The sequence below is a fragment of the Patiria miniata genome, unplaced genomic scaffold (genome assembly GCF_015706575.1).
Source record: "Patiria miniata isolate m_02_andy unplaced genomic scaffold, ASM1570657v1 HiC_scaffold_16, whole genome shotgun sequence".
In the NCBI taxonomy this organism is placed as follows: Eukaryota; Metazoa; Echinodermata; class Asteroidea; order Valvatida; family Asterinidae; genus Patiria; species Patiria miniata.
The window spans coordinates 10,327,288-10,344,313 of record NW_024037054.1 but is presented as its reverse complement, the minus strand read 5'-3'; the positions used below and the strand labels follow the sequence as shown (position 1 = coordinate 10,344,313).

Sequence of the window (17,026 nt, the reverse complement as noted above, 5' to 3'; positions counted from 1 at the left end):
AACAGATCACACAAACACCCACCCATTCATGTTTTACATAACGCTCGAGGACTTGGCTATTGTCTTTTCGTTCGTCCCTGTAATATAACATTCTTTTGTTGAGAGGCTTACACATAAATGCAATGCTTGTTACAGCAATGTGAGCCAGTGGTTGGCTTCATAATCCATTCACAGTTGCTTATTATAGGGGGAAGCAAACCCTGAAAGTTGCATAAATAGCAGGCCAGCCAAATGTGAAAAAGCTCTCTAGAAAATAATTTCACGGCATTTTTTTGTATAGGTTTTCCCGGCCAATTTCCTAAAATGTTCACTCACCCTCTAAAAATCGGTCATTCATTTTTGTCTGAATTTGAGAATCACTCTGAACACGCGGTTTCATTTTCGGTACCAGATCATTCGATTCCATTTCAGTTCAATCAAAGAAGTTGATGATCAGCACCTTACGTTTATGTCCATTTGGATTCGTTTACAAGACTTCTTTTTCGATTTTAGAGGGCGATTTCAAACATTCAACATTCTAGTTCACTTTCAGCTTAATGCCATCGGCACCTGATATAATTAGGATTTTCTTTTTCATTAACCGTCAAATGAGCTGTACCTGAAATCAATTTAGAAAATGTATGCTTGCGTAAATGAATGCACAGGTAACGTAATTGGCCATCTGTTTCTCAAAACCGAATGCACGGACAATGAAAACGATTGAACCTTCGTTGCATTGCAATGGGATTAAAGACGTGCATTCAAATTCAGATGAAAATGAATGACCGATTTTCAGAAGTGAATGAACATTAACTTGCATCCATGCTTGCATTAATCGTTAATACCTGCCGTGTGATAATTATACTCTCCCTCATATTTGGGTATCCTGTCAACAATGATAACGTTGTAATATTTAGTCCATCAAACCAAAACGGGGAAAACGAGGTGTCTGTTAATTGGCCTAAATAGTGAAGGGTTGCCTAACGAGGGAGACTTTAAAAAGTTAGAGGAAACACCCCAAATTATTGGAAAGAAAATTAATGGGGAGAAAACATTTTGACATTGACATAATTATTGAAAGCGATATGTTGAGAAATACAGGATTTTTGGGAGGGAAATATGTTTTGTCCCCCCTCTAGAAAAAAATCCTGGCGACGCCAATGTTTCCAGCTCTTGCATGAAACTTTATTTAGCTCCACTGCGCATGTCTGTCATCACGCGAGGAGCCAGGCGCGAGTAAGCTCGGGGAAGTAATCGAACGCACTCAATGGTACGCAAAAATTTAAATTAAGATGACGTCACGCTAACAACCGGCTTTTTGCAGCGCTCAAACAGGGTTACGTAATGAGGAATGTGCATGCCATCTCTTTAAATTTAGAGGTGCTTCAAGCATTCGTTGTCGGTGATGCTGCCACACCGGACTACAAACCACTCAAAACAGCTTCTGCCTACACGTCATGTCAGAGGACGATACACAGCGGCAATCAAGAAATCTTGCAAGCCATCCAAGGCTCCAACAACGTCTATCGACGCACGAGTCGAATCCTTCTGCAAGAAGAGACTCACTGACACTCCTACCTTCGAAGTGGGACGGAAACCAGCAGCATTTTTCTTCCTGCAGTGTTTGATCCTGATCTAATCTTCTCTGCAGTCCTGAATCCTCCGATTTCATTATGATTTTGCACACCCCCTAGGGAGTTGGGGTTCAGTTGAAAACATTTGACTGACGATACAAAAACAGCCTCAAAGACACTATAAAAGCCATCGAAGAGTAATAATCGGCATTGTCGACAGGTTTGAACAAGTCACCTCGTCTCGAAGCTATGACACCCCGTCTTCGAGGAGTTTGTGACGGATACGCTGTCTTTGGATTCCGGCCATGGGAAAAGAATCAAGAAAGCCGAAAAAGCCGTGCGCTTCGAGGCACAATCTAGGTGTCCAACACGTCAACAGTTTCGGGAAAAAAATACCGTACCTAGTAAGTCACTTTTTTTCAATCGCCAAAAAGTTATTTTCTATGGTTCTTTCTGCTATTTTCCCTACTCTACCTCCTTCAATCTTCTGATTCCTCCATGCTTTACCCGCCAGGATTCGAACCCACAATCTTCTTATTTAATCACGCTAGCCTTTCCCGCCACACCAGTCGAACGATCGTCGACAGTAAGGGACTATAAACTGTATTTAAAGTATAAAGTTATAACTAAATATTCATGAAAATTTATTGTTCATGATGACGTTTGCTCTATCATTGGGTACGGGTAGTGATGACACGTCATGCGCATCGCGCACTGCATAAATTAATAACCAATTCCACAAGTTGTCGCCAAGACTGTTGTGGCCAATTTACTGGATCCCATCCCCTCCGTAAATAAAAGGCCACACTTCCAACCATGTACCAAAACATGTAGAACTTTGTCCAATTTTGATTTTCACATTTAGGCGTAGTTTGTAGTTTATTTTTGCTTAAAAAAAGCATACTCGTCACCCTCCTTATAGGCTAATCAAGAAAGTGCTGCTTTTTGAGATGTCTATTTTTGTGAAATTTCCCGATTCGTTTGCACACGTGTGCGTAAAAAATTTCAACATGAAACTTTACGAAAATTAGACATCTGAAAACGGCAGCACTTTTTGAATAGCATATAAAGAGGGTGAGTATGCGTCTGAAGCAAAAATAAACTACAAACTACGCCTAAATATGAAAATCAAAATTTGACAAATTCTACATGGTTTTGTACCATGTTGGAAAGTGTGGCCTTTATTTACGGAGGTAGTCCAGTAAATTGGCCTTATTTATGGGGCTACAAGCCTGTCTGCTGCCGAACTGATGTGGGCCTCCAAAGTGTGCTCTAAAAACACATTTTTCCTATATGTCTTCACATTTCCTTCCCTTTCTGGATTCGTCTTAGGTGAAATCACAAGGTGAGGTGAACATTGAAGTTTTAACTGGCAGATAACTGACGTACTTAGTATGGCATTCATTGCCATTTTCGTTTCTCATAAAACATACCTTAGATTTTTTGGAGATCCAAGAATATTCCACTACGAAAATCTACATGGTTCGCGTCTGACCGTTCTTCTTTGAAAACTACATTCAACCAAAAATCTATTATATCGTAATCTTTCCATCCATCGCTAGCATCACCGGTCCTATCATGTCCATGACAGTTAGGCTATAGGCCCAGTAACGCCTCTCATGAAACGTGGTCGGACTCCATAATTTTGTCCAGGTCGCACAATCAAAGAACTGATTTTTTTGGCAATCAAACCTTTTTTTGGGGGGGGGGAATCAAAACTTGACGCTCGCAACAAATTTTCCATTAAACATGCACCATACCGCAGTTCAACATGGCGATAGTTTTAAGCCTTTTTCAAAATCCTGCTGCAAATTGAGCGACAAGTGCGCACACAAAAAGAGTAGGTAATCGACCGTTTTCCAGGCCAAAGCAATTCTAAGGTTCAAAAATATAATGCTACATTTTAGTGTAACAGTGACGTCTGTCGCAAATGAACCGCTATCATTCCTAGATTGATTGGCTTTTTTGTGTGTGTGTCTTCAATGCGTTCAGACGTCATTCATTTCAACAGAAAATTAATTCACTTAGCCCATCGTGTATCTAGTTCTAAGAATAGATCATTAAATTCCTGTAGATGACGCTTACAAGGCGTTTCGTTGTGACCATGGCTAAATCACGAATTTATTTTTTTCCCAAATAACTTAATTACATGTCGAACAGTTTTAATTGGGGAGCAATTTTCTTGCCATGGCCTATAGCGGTTAAGAGCACCGCACCGGACGCATGCTCTGCAGAGGCAGCAGAGTGTTGCACTTTTTGCCCTTAAGCAAGGCACTTAATAATAATTACTTCGTCCTTCGGCTGTGACGTAAAGCTGTAGGTCCCGTGCGTACATTTAATGCACGTAAAAGAAGAGAAGGGGTTTGTTCCGGTGTTTCTGGCATCCTTGTTAATACTCCCCTGCAAGAATCCCTAGGGGAAAAAAAACAAGTACCAATTAGATCACACCACCTTACGTAACAATATAGCGCCTTGCTTAATTACTGATTTGATCTCTAATTCGTCTATAGTTTTGACGATCAGCGTTGATTTCCTACCCGATGAAATTGTTTCATTTGTCAGAAAATGCTTTGCATTATACTTGTATTACGTCCCCTGTAATACGGTTTGCTCCACCCTTCGAAGAGTTCGGTTGCACGAGAGGTTTCCTTCCTCAACCCTGTCTTGGATTTATACAGATCATAGAATGATACTTAACTGAATATAATTTCGAATGACGGAAACCAACAGGTTTTTATTATTTTGTGTAATATTTGGGATTATTATTAATGTACCTCTCATTTTGCACTTTTCCTATCTCCCAGTTGTTTCTTCAACAAGTCCGCTGGTTTAAGTCTGTGACGACCTCTGCCGGCATTGGCGCTTCCTCTTACAATTCCATACCAAGAGCATCCACGGTCAGCATCACCACGATCTGGTGTGCCCATCGGTCATCAACTGGGCTTCGGAAGATACGTTCACCAAGTTCTACAAAAGCAACATTTTGCATGGCATCCAACTGAAGTTATTGACGTTGGCGAACTGACGAAATGTATTTCAAATTATATAAAGGTACTTTACTCAAGTATAATGTGAATGACATGAGTTCATTGGAGTAGAGAATAGTCTGTTGGAGCACCTCACTTTTTTTGGGGGGGGAGCAGGATTTTGTTATAGTTGAAATCTGATAGAAACGGGTGGTCACACTGATGCTATCCTACAAGCGTTTTGACACGTTGATTAAATTGATTAAAATTGTGTTGTTATTTTGCTTTTTTGGGTGGTACTCTTTTACAATGAGAGATAAGAGCCAAGCTTCATCAGAAAAGAACAGGCCAACATCACATAAAAAGCTCCAGAGTGCACCACTAGGAGAAGAATGCATACCGAAGACAAAAAAGCTAAAAGCAAAATTCAGAAACCTTGATCTTACCGGGAACTATGTCATACTTTAAGTAATAACTGAAACAAAATAGCCAGCAATTTACTAAAAATTTGCCAACAAAAATTGCATAGCAGATGATTTTATTGTTTAGGTTTTCCCTGTAAATTTCCTGAAATGTTCATACACTTATGAACATTTATTTTCGTCTGAATTTTTGACGTCTTCGATTTCATTTCAATTCAACGAAAGTTCCATTGTTTTCATTGTACGTAAATTCGGTTTTGAGAAACGGCCAATGTTTTCATTGTACATAAATTCGGTTTTGAGAAACGGCCAATTACGTTACCTGTGCATATTTACGCAAGCAAACTTTTTGTAAATTGATTTCATTTACAGCTAATTTGATTTTGAAACCCCTAGTTTCAAAACAATAAATTCACTCTTAGTTTAATGCGTGCCGATGGCATTATACTAAGAGAATTGTTTGAAATCTAAAAGTTTCCTGCACGTGTTTCACGTGAAAATGAAGCGTGCATATATATTTACTACTTTTGTCTACTTTTAAAGAAATCGAATTTACACCTAAAGATTTTCGGCCCCACTTTTGTTGCTAATAAAGTAGGATTTCAACTTTTCACTAACCTAGCCATCTTGGCCAAACAGTGCATGTATCAAGGTACTCGAGTTTCTTATGTTTTTGTTGTCTCAAATACAGTCTCGTAAAATCTCGCGTAGGCTTTTTGACCATACGTGCGTGACCTCCGGACAAGAAACTGAGGTCACGCGGCCAATGACTGTTCAGGGTGATTCGCCAATTTAAACAAAAATTAATGACAGATTTTCAGATGTGAATGAAAATTTTAGGAAATAGGCCAGGGAAACCTATAATAAATATCAAGCATTGTAACTTTTCCTCAGATCAGCTGATTTCCTCTTTTTATTCCCATTTCTGTCATTCAAAATAGAAAAACAATGTACATAAGTCTTCTGAATTGTGGAATTTCCTCTTTTCTTTGTGAATGTACAGTTAGGCAATTCTCCGTGGGAGAGGAAACAAAATAAATATTTACATATTAAACCTTTTTTGTATTTTTTCCAGATCTCAATTAAATGGGGAATTCAGTTCAAAAAACGAAATTGAAAAAAAAAAAATTGTGTATGTATTACTTTCTGAATTATAGGGAAAAGGTTTGATTTATTTTATAATGTTACAAGTTACTTACATTACTCAAGGTCATTAAAAAAAATCTTTACATATAAATATATATATATAAATATACATATAAATTCAGAATATTCTGAACTTATAGTTACATAAGTTGTACAAAAAAGCAATAAATAACATCAAGCTTATATAAAACTGGAATGGGTTTACCATTCACACAAATAATAACAAGAATTTCCTAACTGTACATTCACATTCAGAAAGAGAATATTCTGAATTTATTGCATGTTTATAGCTCTACAGAGATGTATCGAGCACTGTGAATTGTGATAGAAGACGATTTCATTGGATATATATAAATATATATATATTTAGTTATATATAGTTATATATATAATATATATATATAATATATATATATGTACATGACATATTGAATAGAAGATTTGCATGTAGCCTTGGACAAGAACTTTAAATACTAAATTACTTAGTTAAATTATTTTACTTTTCTTTTTCTTTTTTACATGTACTATTTAAAAAATGCTAATAGTTGTTTGGATGCTTGAAGGGAATATACAACATTTTCAAACATCGAAAATTAAAACTACCAAGTTTTTACGAATTACGGTGAGAGTCGCTAAGATGCGTGGTAAGACTCGTTTAAACGGCACGATGAGAGTCGTTAAAGCAGAAAAATATGAAAATATGCTGAAACAGTTTCCTTTACAACATTGTATCTGACATACATTCCCACAGTTGCTGCAAAGCTTTGACTTCCAGCATAGCTTCCAGTGACTCTACTTTGACACAGAACTGAAATGGCAAAGTTTCTGCGATGATACTGTCTTTTACGATGAGGTTGTGGCATCTTCGTAGTGGTTTCTCACATTCGGTAAAAATTCAATTTGTTTTTTACTAGCTCGTTCCTTGGGTTTTAAAACTTTGTGAGCTTTTCGGGGGGGGGGCACTAAATGCAAATTATGTGATTTTTTTTGGCAATTCAAAATTTGAAATGGGGGGGGGGCCACCGGGGGAAGGGGAGCACAAGAAGGAAGCATGAACATCCACTGGGGCGCACGTCAAAAGATAATAAATAGCAGAAAATTGTGGTTAAATAATTGATAATTGCCTGTTTTTTCCTTTTCCCAGCTATAACGCCCATGTTAGCTGTCAGTGCCAGTAGCAGCCTCAGTGGCAACTTTGAAGTACTGTGCATCGTCTTTTTATTCGTGAAGAGTCGCTGGGAGACACATTGGCGTGTGCATCGGAACGGGGACCTGAACAGTGATGTTTATATCCAATATCTGTATATTATGGAATTATGTACCGTACTCAAATTAACATTACAAATTACTTAATGATGCTTGCACAAGTTCTACTTTGCACCGTACAGCTATAAAGGCCTTCAGATAGCTTCCGGGCCTGAATTTTATGGTTGGGCTTGGATAACCCTGTTTTCATTCAATAGGATATCCGTTTTCAGTCAATGTACATTAAACCATGCAGACTTTGTTGGCAGCAAAAAAAATCCAGCTGCACTAAGAGACTGAACTCTGAAAATGTTGGGAATTATTTGGTCGAGAATTATTCAATCTAAGTTATCCTTTTTCTGGAATCATAAACATCTTAAAAACTTTACATTACTTAATTAATGTGCACAAGCACAAGCATGCCCTCTTTTCCAACAATTTTTATTTTTTTAAAATTCTTGTTATTATTTGTGTGAATGGTAAACCCATTCCAGTTTTATAGTAAGCTTGATGTTATTTGATTGCTTTTTTGTACAACTTATGTAACTGATTGAAGTTCACATTCTCAATTGTCCCCTAAAAAATGCTGAATCCATCTTTGAATTATTTATTAAATGCCTGACTTATTTGGCTAACAAAAACATTTTGAAAATCTCCCTTGATGAATTATTGAAGTCAGTCTTTGTTTCGGATATTTTATTTTGGATATTTTAAAATATGAACTGTGTTGATTACAATATGAAAAAGTGTCCTTTAGGCCAAAAAAAAAATAAGTCGGTCTCTGGTCAGCGCGCGCGTCGATTGAGGAGGTGCGGAAATAGAGGGCGCTGTTGCAGCTGCAACAGCGCCCTCTATTTCCGCACCTCCTCAATTTTTTTTTTACCAAAGAGCACCAAGGAATGGGAAATTGGGAAATTATGGAGGACACCAATGTACACGAGGACACCAAAAAAGCAAAATAGACCCACCTTGTCTGTACAATCCAAGCTTGAAAAAAAAAAAAAAAAAAAAAAAAAACCCGAAGCAAGGCGCTGAGAGTCGTTTAAGCAACGCGTTGAGAGTCGTTAATGCAAACACGGTGTGAGTCGTTAGGCAACTTGGTGAGAGTCGCTCAGCAACGCGGTGACACGTTTAAACGGCTGGATGAGAGTCGTCTAAACGGCAAGATGAGAGAGAGAGACGTTTAAACGGTGCTGTGGGAGACGTTAAAGCAACGCGGCGTTAACACGCGAGTCCTAAGCGGCGTGGTATGTGTCGTTTAAACGGCACGATGAGATTCTTAAGCAACACGGTGAGAGTCGCTAAGCAACGCCGTGAGATTCGTCTAAATGGCTCGGTGAGAGTCGTCTTAACGGCACGATTAGGGACGTTTATCGGTGCGGTGAGAGCCGTTTATACGGCCCGGTGAGATTCGTTTAAGCAACGCTGTGAGAGTCGTTTAAACGGCGCATTTAGAGTCGTTGAGCAACGCGGTGTGAGTCGTTAAGAAATGCAGTGAGAGTCGCTTAGCCACACGGTGAGAGTAGTTTAAACGGCCTGATGGAAGTTGTTAAGAAAGACACTGAGAGTCGTTAAGCCGCGTGGTAAGAGTCGCTGAGCGACGTGGTTAAGAGTCCTTTATACGGCACGAAAAGAGTCGTTAAAGCAACGCGTTGAGAGTCGTTCAAGCAACGCGGTGAGAGTAGTTTAAACGGCCCGATGGAAGTTGTTAAGTAACGCAGTGAGAGTCGTTAAGCGGCGTTGGTAAGAGTCGCTGAGCGGCGTGGGCAAGAGTCCTTTATTACAGCACGATAAGAGTCGTTAAAGCAACGCGTTGAAAGTCGTTAAAGCAACGCGTTGAGTCGATTAAACGGCGCGGCGAGAGTCGTCTTAACGGCACGATGAGAGACTTTTAAACGGTGCGGCGAGTCGTTTAAACGGCCGGGTGAGAGTCGTTAAGCAACGCGGTGAGAGTAGTTTAAACGGCTCGATGGAAGTTGTTCAGTAAAGAGTCCTTTATACGGTACGATAAGAGTCGTTAAAGCAACGCGTTTAGAGTCGTTTAAACCGGCGTGGTGAGAGTCGTTAAGCAACGCGGTGAGAGTTGTTTAAAAGGCGCGGTGAGAGTCGTTCAGCAACGCGGTGCGAGTCGTTCAGCAACGCGGTGAGAGTCGTTAAAGCAACGCGCTGAGAGTCGTTCAGCAACGCGGTGATAGTCGTTAAAGCAACGCGCTGAGAGTCGTTAAAGTAATGCATTGAGTCGTTTAAACGGCGCGGTGAGAGTCGTCTGAACGGAACGATGAGAGACGTTTAAACGGTGCGGCGAGTCGTTTAAACGGCCTTGTGAGAGTCGTTCAGCAACGCGGTGAGAGTCGTTAAAGCAACGCGCTGAGAGCTGTTATAAAGCAACGCGTTGAGAGTCGTTAATGCAACGCGTTGTGAGTCGTTAGGCAACGCGGTGGGAGTCGCTCAGCAACGAGGTGACACGTTAAAACGGCGCGCTGAGAGTCGTTAAGGTAATGCGTTGAGAGTCGTTAAAGCAACGCGTTGAGTCGTTTAAACGGCGCGGTGAGAGTCGTCTGAACGGAACGATGAGAGACATTTAAACGGTGCGGCGAGTCGTTTAAACGGCCTTGTGAGAGTCGTTCAGCAACGCGGTGAGAGTCGTTAAAGCAACGCGCTGAGAGTTGTTAAAGCAACGCGTTGAGAGTCGTTAATGCAACGCGTTGTGAGTCGTTAGGCAACGCGGTGGGAGTCGCTCAGCAACGAGGTGACACGTTAAAACGGTGCGCTGAGAGTCGTTAAAGTAATGCGTTGAGAGTCGTTAAAGCAACGCGGCGAGTCGTTTAAACGGCCTTGTGAGGTCGTTCAGCAACGCGGTGAGAGTCGTTAAAGCAACGCGCTGAGAGTTGTTAAAGCAACGCGTTGAGAGTCGTTAATGCAACGCGTTGTGAGTCGTTAGGCAACGCGGTGGGAGTCGCTCAGCAACGAGGTGACACGTTAAAACGGCGCGCTGAGAGTCGTTAAAGTAATGCGTTGAGTCGTTTAAACGGCGCGGTGAGAGTCGTCTGAACGGAACGATGAGAGACGTTTAAACGGTGCGGCGAGTCGTTTAAACGGCCTTGTGAGAGTCGTTCAGCAACGCGCTGAGAGTTGTTAAAGCAACGCGTTGAGAGTCGTTAATGCAACGCGTTGTGAGTCGTTAGGCAACGCGGTGGGAGTCGCTCAGCAACGAGGTGACACGTTAAAACGGCGCGCTGAGAGTCGTTAAAGTAATGCGTTGAGAGTCGTTAAAGCAACGCGTTGAGTCGTTTAAACGGCGCGGTGAGAGTCGTCTGAACGGAACGATGAGAGACATTTAAACGGTGCGGCGAGTCGTTTAAACGGCCTTGTGAGAGTCGTTAAAGCAACGCGCTGAGAGTTGTTAAAGCAACGCGTTGAGAGTCGTTAATGCAACGCGTTGTGAGTCGTTAGGCAACGCGGTGGGAGTCGCTCAGCAACGAGGTGACACGTTAAAACGGCGCGCTGAGAGTCGTTAAAGTAATGCGTTGAGAGTCGTTAAAGCAACGCGTTGAGTCGTTTAAACGGCGCGGTGAGAGTCGTCTGAACGGAACGATGAGAGACGTTTAAACGGTGCTGCGAGTCGTTTAAACGGCCTTGTGAGAGTCGTTTAGCAACGCGGTGAGAGTCGTTAAAGCAACGCGTTGTGAGTCGTTTAAACGGCGCGGTGAGAGTCGTCTGAACGGAACGATGAGAGACGTTTAAACGGTGCGGCGAGTCGTTTAAACGGCCTTGTGAGAGTCGTTCAGCAACGCGGTGAGAGTCGTTAAAGCAACGCGCTGAGAGTTGTTAAAGCAACGCGTTGAGAGTCGTTAATGCAACGCGTTGTGAGTCGTTAGGCAACGCGGTGGGAGTCGCTCAGCAACGAGGTGACACGTTAAAACGGCGGGATGAGAGTCGTCATAACGGCAAGATAAGAGACGCAACGCGGTGAGAGTCGTTCAGGAACGAGTCGTTAACAGGAGAGTCCTAAGCGGCGTGGTTAAGAGTCGTTTAAACGGCACGATGAGAGTCGTTCAGCAACGCGGTTAGAGTCGTTAGAGCAATGCGTTAAGAGTCGTTAAAGCAACGTCGCGGTGAGAGTCGTCTTATAACGGCACGATGAGAGACGTTTTAACGGTGCGGCGAGTCGTTTAAACGGCCTAGTGCGAGTCGTTGAGCAACGCAGTGAGAGTCGTTTAAAAGGCGCGGTGAGAGTCGTTGAGCAACGCTCTCATCTTGCCGTTAAGACGACTCTCATCCCGCCGTTTTAACGTGTCACCTCATTGCTGAGCGACTCCCACCACGTTGCCTAACGACTCACAACGCGTTGCATTAACCACTCTCACCGCGTTGCTGAAACGACTCTCACCAGGCCGTTTAAACGACTCGCCGCACCGTTTAAACGTCTCTCAATCGTGCCGTTAAGACGACTCTCACCGCGCCGTTTAAACGACTTAACGCGTTGCTTTAACGACTCTCAACGCATTGCTTTAACAACTCTCAGCGCGTTGCTTTAACGACTCTCACCGCGTTGCTGAACGACTCTCGCCAGGCCGTTTAAACGTCTCTCAATCGTGCCGTTAAGACGACTCTCACCGCGACGTTGCTTTAACGACTCTTAACGCATTGCTTTAAAAACTCTCAGCGCGTTGCTTTAACGACTCTCACCGCGTTTCTGAACGACTCTCACCGCGTTGCTCAACGACCCTCAGCACGCCTTTTAAACGACTCAACGCGTTGCTTCAAAAACTCTCAGCGCGTTGCTTTAACGACTCTCACCGCGTTGCTGAACGACTCTCGCCAGGCCGTTTAAACGTCTCTCAATCGTGCCGTTAAGACGACTCTCACCGCGACGTTGCTTTAACGACTCTTAATGCATTGCTTTAAAAACTCTCAGCGCGTTGCTTTAACGACTCTCACCGCGTTCCTAAACGACTCGCACCGCGTTGCTCAACGACTCTCAGCGCGCCTTTTAAACGACTCAACGCGTTGCTTTAAAAACTCTCAGCGCGTTGCTTTAACGACTCTCACCGCGTTGCTGAACGACTCGCACCGCGTTGCTCAACGACTCTCACCGCGCCTTTTAAACGACTCAACGCGTTGCTTTAACGACTCTTAACGCATTGCTTTAAAAACTCTCAGCGCGTTGCTTTAACGACTCTCACCGCGTTTCTGAACGATTCTCAGCGCCTTGCTTTAACGACTCTCACCGCGTTGCTTAACGACTCGCACCGCGTTGCTCAACGACTCTCAGCGCGCCTTTTAAACGACTCTCACTGCGATGCTCAACGACTCGCACCGGGCCGTTTAAGAGTTTCTCAATGTGGCGTTAAGACGACTCTTACCACGTTCCTTAACGACTCTCACCGCGTTGCTAAACGACTCGCCGCACCGTTTAAAAGTCTCTCATCGTGCCGTTAAGACGACTCTCGCCGCGCCGTTTAAACGACTCAAAGCGTTGCTTTAACGACTCTTATCGTGCTGTATAAAGGACTCTTGCCCACGCCACTCAGCGACTCTTACCAACGCTGCTTAACGACTCTCACTGCGTTACTTAACAACTTCCATCGGGCCGTTTAAACTACTCTCACCGCGTTGCTTGAACGACTCTCAACGTGTTGCTTTAACGACTCTTATCGTGCCGTATAAAGGACTCTTAACCACGTCGCTCAGCGACTCTTACCACGCGGTTTAACGACTCTCAGTGTCTTTCTTAACAACTTCCATCGGGCCGTTTAAACTACTCTCACCGTGTGGCTAAGCGACTCTCACTGCGTTTCTTAACGACTCACACCGCGTTGCTCAACGACTCTAAATGCGCCATTTAAACGACTCTCACAGCGTTGCTTAAACGAATCTCACCGGGCCGTTTAAACGACTCTCACCGCGCCGATAAACGTCCCTAATCGTGCCGTTAAGACGACTCTCACCGAGCCATTTAGACGAATCTCACGGCGTTGCTTAGCGACTCTCACCGTGTTGCTTAAGAATCTCATCGTGCCGTTTAAACGACACATACCACGCCGCTTAGGACTGCGTGTTAACGCCGCGTTGCTTTAACGTCTCTCACAGCACCGTTTAAACGTCTCTCTTTCTATCATCTTGCCGTTTAGACGACTCTCATCCAGCCGTTTAAACGTGTCACCGCGTTGCTGAGCGACTCTCACCAAGTTGCCTAGCGACTCACACCGTGTTTGCATTAACGACTCTCAACGCGTTGCTTAAACGACTCTCAGCGCCTTGCTTCGGGTTTTTTTTTTTTTTTTTTTTTTTTTTTTTTTTTTTTTTCAAGCTTGGATTGTACAGACAAGGTGGGTCTATTTTGCTTTTTTGGTGTCCTCGTGTACATTGGTGTCCTCCATAATTTCCCAATTTCCCATTCCTTGGTGCTCTTTGGTAAAAAAAAAAATTGAGGAGGTGCGGAAATAGAGGGCGCTGTTGCAGCTGCAACAGCGCCCTCTATTTCCGCACCTCCTCAATTTTTTGCGGAACAATTTGGAAAAAAAAATCGATGCGCAGGATAAAATCGACGCGCGCGCTGACCAGAGACCGACTTATTTTTTTTTGGCCTATAGGACACTTTTTCATATTGTAATCAACACGGTTCATATTTTAAAATATCCAAAATAATAAACAAAGAGGCTTGTTTGATGAATGATAAATCAAGATGCTCGTTTTGTTTACAAGCTCGTATATCCAGGCTTGTGTTAACGGGGTGTGGGTATATAATACTAAGCAAGTTGCAAATTTTGCATAACCGACCCCAATTTTTCAGCAAGTAAAATATTTTAAAAGCGGGGGGGGGGGGGGGGGGGAGGTAACAATTTTGAAATGATGAAACTGTTACAGGATAAAGGATACAAGCTTGAAACAAAGACTGACTTCAATAATTCATCAAGGGAGATTTTCAAACTGTCTATTTGTTAGCCAAATAAGTCAGGCATTTAATAAATAATTCAAAGATGGATTCAACATTTTTTAGGGGACAATTGAGAATGTGAAATTCAATCAGTTACATAAGTTGTACAAAAAAGCAATCAAATAACATCAAGCTTACTATAAAACTGGAATGGGTTTACCATTCACACAAATAATAACAAGAATTTAAAAAAAATAAAAATTGTTGGAAAAGCGGGCATGCTTGTGCACATTAAGTAATGTAAAGTTTTTAAGATGTTTATGCTTCCAGAAAAAAGGATAACTTAGATTGAATAATTCTCGACCAAATAATTCCCAATATTTTCAGAGTTCAGTCTCTTAAGTGTAGCTGGATTTTTTTTGCTGCCAACAAAATCTGCATGGTTTAATGTACATTGACTGAAAACGGATATCCTATTGAATGAAAGCAGGGTTATCCAAGCCTAACCATAAAATTCAGGCCCGGAAGCTATCTGAAGGCCTTTATAGCTGTACGGTGCAAAGTAGAACTTGTGCAAGCATCATTAAGTAATTTGTAATGTTAATTTGAGTACGGTACATAATTCCATAATATACAGATACTGGATATAAACATCACTGTTCAGGTTCCCGTTCCGATGCACACGCCAATGTGTCTCCCAGCGACTCTTCACGAATAAAAAGACGATGCACAGTACTTCAAAGTTGCCACTGAGGCTGCTCCTGGCACTGACAGCTAACATGGGCGTTATAGCTGGGAAAAGGAAAAAACAGGCAATTATCAATTATTTAATTATTTAACCACAATTTTCTGCTATTTATTATCTTTTGGAAGGGGATATGGGGGCACGTGCGCCCTAGTGGATGTTCATGCTCCTTCTTGTGCTCCCCTTCCCCCGGTGCCCCCCCCCCCCATGTCAAATATTGAATTGCCCAAAAAAAATCACATAATTTGCATTTAGTGCCCCCCCCCCCCCGAAAAGCTCACAAAGTTTTAAAACCCAAGGAACGAGCTAGTAAAAAACAAATTGAATTCTTACCGAATGTGAGAAACCACTACGAAGATGCCACAACCTCATCGTAAAAGACAGTATCATCGCAGAAACTTTGCCATTTCAGTTCTGTGTCAAAGTAGAGTCACTGGAAGCTATGCTGGAAGCCAAAGCTTTGCAGCAACTGTGGGAATGAATGTCAGAGACAATGTTGTAAAGGAAACTGTTCCACCATATTTTCATATTTTTCTAAAACACTGCTATTTAATTGTCATGCATTGGTGAAGTGTGTTGTTTTGCTTTAACGACTCTCAACGCGTTGCTTTAACGACTCTCATCGTGCCGTTTAAACGAGTCTTACCACGCATCTTAGCGACTCTCACCGCGTTGCTTAACGACTCGCACCGCGTTGCTTTAACGACTCTCAACCCAGCAATGGAACTGATTTTACTCCCCATATTGCGTATTAAATTTCAAAAAAAGGAAAACAAACTTAACAAATACGCTCTAGGCAGCTGGTTGAAAATACAATGTTTTCAAAAAGATTCATCAGCTGAATGATCGAGGAACGGCCCGGTTGATGCTGATAGCAAATCCCATCTTCCTCCCCTTGATAACCCTAATTCACGGCGGCAACTTTCTTGGAATACTTTGGAATTTTCCAACAATTTATTAGTATCAACAATTTATTAGTATCGCACAAATCCGGTTCTTCCTTGCTATTTTCTTAGCAAAAAAAAAAATTCTTTTGAAGAAAACACAAGTCTGTGAAAAACTATATTTACGGCACCTTTGCGTGACTAAAGTGAAGGAGATTTGCGCCGAGTCAACCTCACCCTATTGGTTTTAATCATCTGCAACCAGAGGAGAGACAGGGTCAAGACGTCGGTTCAATTGAAGTGGCTGGCCTGTGCAAGTAACTAGTAAGCCCGTATCAAACACTTGACGTCTCCAAGTAACTCGTGTTGTCTGAAAGCTCTCATCCCAAGATGTACACTTCTTATTCAGATAGTAGAAAAGCATGTTGTGAAAAACCCAGCAGAGCATGGATGTTTGCTACCCAAGAACGCAGTGTACTCACAAACGGCAGCCGGAAGAGGCTTCCCGTACATATGTGTGGGCTGTTGGTGAGTAGAAGTTGCGGTGTGGTTGGTTGAAGCTAATTTTACTTTATTTTGGCACTTTGTTTTTATATGCAAAATGCAAGTTTTATTGTGAGTTTTCTTCTTCTTTTTTTTAAGGCAAAGAGACAGGTTTATATTTCATGCCAACAGAGTTTGCTTTAGGTTGTTTTTTCCATTTACAATTCAAATTTTACCGGACCAAGCAGACATGAATTATCTATATCCCTATTTTGAGATTCATTTAGAGAATGACCTCCCCTTTGGTGCTGTCTATTAAAAGCGGCCATCTCCCCATCACCCGGTCATTTCACGTAGCTGAGACTTGGTCCTCACACTGTTAAAAAATTGTCATGTTGATGAGGGTCCATATTTCAGGATATGCATGCGAATGCTACCCTGTCAATTCACTGTGTTGTTATTCATCTTCATTGCAATACAACTGCACTGAAGCACAGGGTATGAACTACTGCTACCATACAGAAACAAATTACAACAATTTGTTTGAATAATTTTAACAGATGGAGAAAGCCGAAATTTCGTTTACATATTCCTCGAGTCCAGAATTACAAAGATGTTTGGTTTAGAATAACTAAAGAGTAAATTTGCCTATTGGCGATGTGTTTACAGGAAATAAATCGCAGATCCAGGCTTTCGTCGTAA

General features: G+C 42.1%; 1 protein-coding gene and 1 long non-coding RNA gene across 3 annotated transcripts in view; one reads left to right on the top strand and one right to left on the bottom strand.

The window, feature by feature from the left end:
• Positions 1 to 7,971, top strand: part of LOC119722966 (SET domain-containing protein 4-like) — an 87,177-nt gene extending 79,206 nt beyond the window's left edge. Inside the window, exons 10-13 of the mRNA XM_038193396.1 lie at positions 1,358 to 1,957; positions 4,358 to 4,604; positions 6,839 to 6,974; positions 7,232 to 7,971. The gene's annotated coding sequence lies outside the window, so the exon portion shown is untranslated. The remainder of the gene's footprint in view (positions 1 to 1,357; positions 1,958 to 4,357; positions 4,605 to 6,838; positions 6,975 to 7,231) is intronic.
• Positions 7,972 to 14,268: 6,297 nt separating this feature from the next.
• LOC119722964 overlaps positions 14,269 to 17,026 on the bottom strand; it is a 36,009-nt gene continuing 33,251 nt past the window's right edge. For both annotated transcript variants that reach the window (XR_005270504.1, XR_005270503.1), the window contains 2 exons: positions 15,291 to 15,426; positions 14,269 to 15,004 (listed from right to left, as the gene is read on the bottom strand). This is a non-coding gene — a long non-coding RNA (uncharacterized LOC119722964). The remainder of the gene's footprint in view (positions 15,005 to 15,290; positions 15,427 to 17,026) is intronic.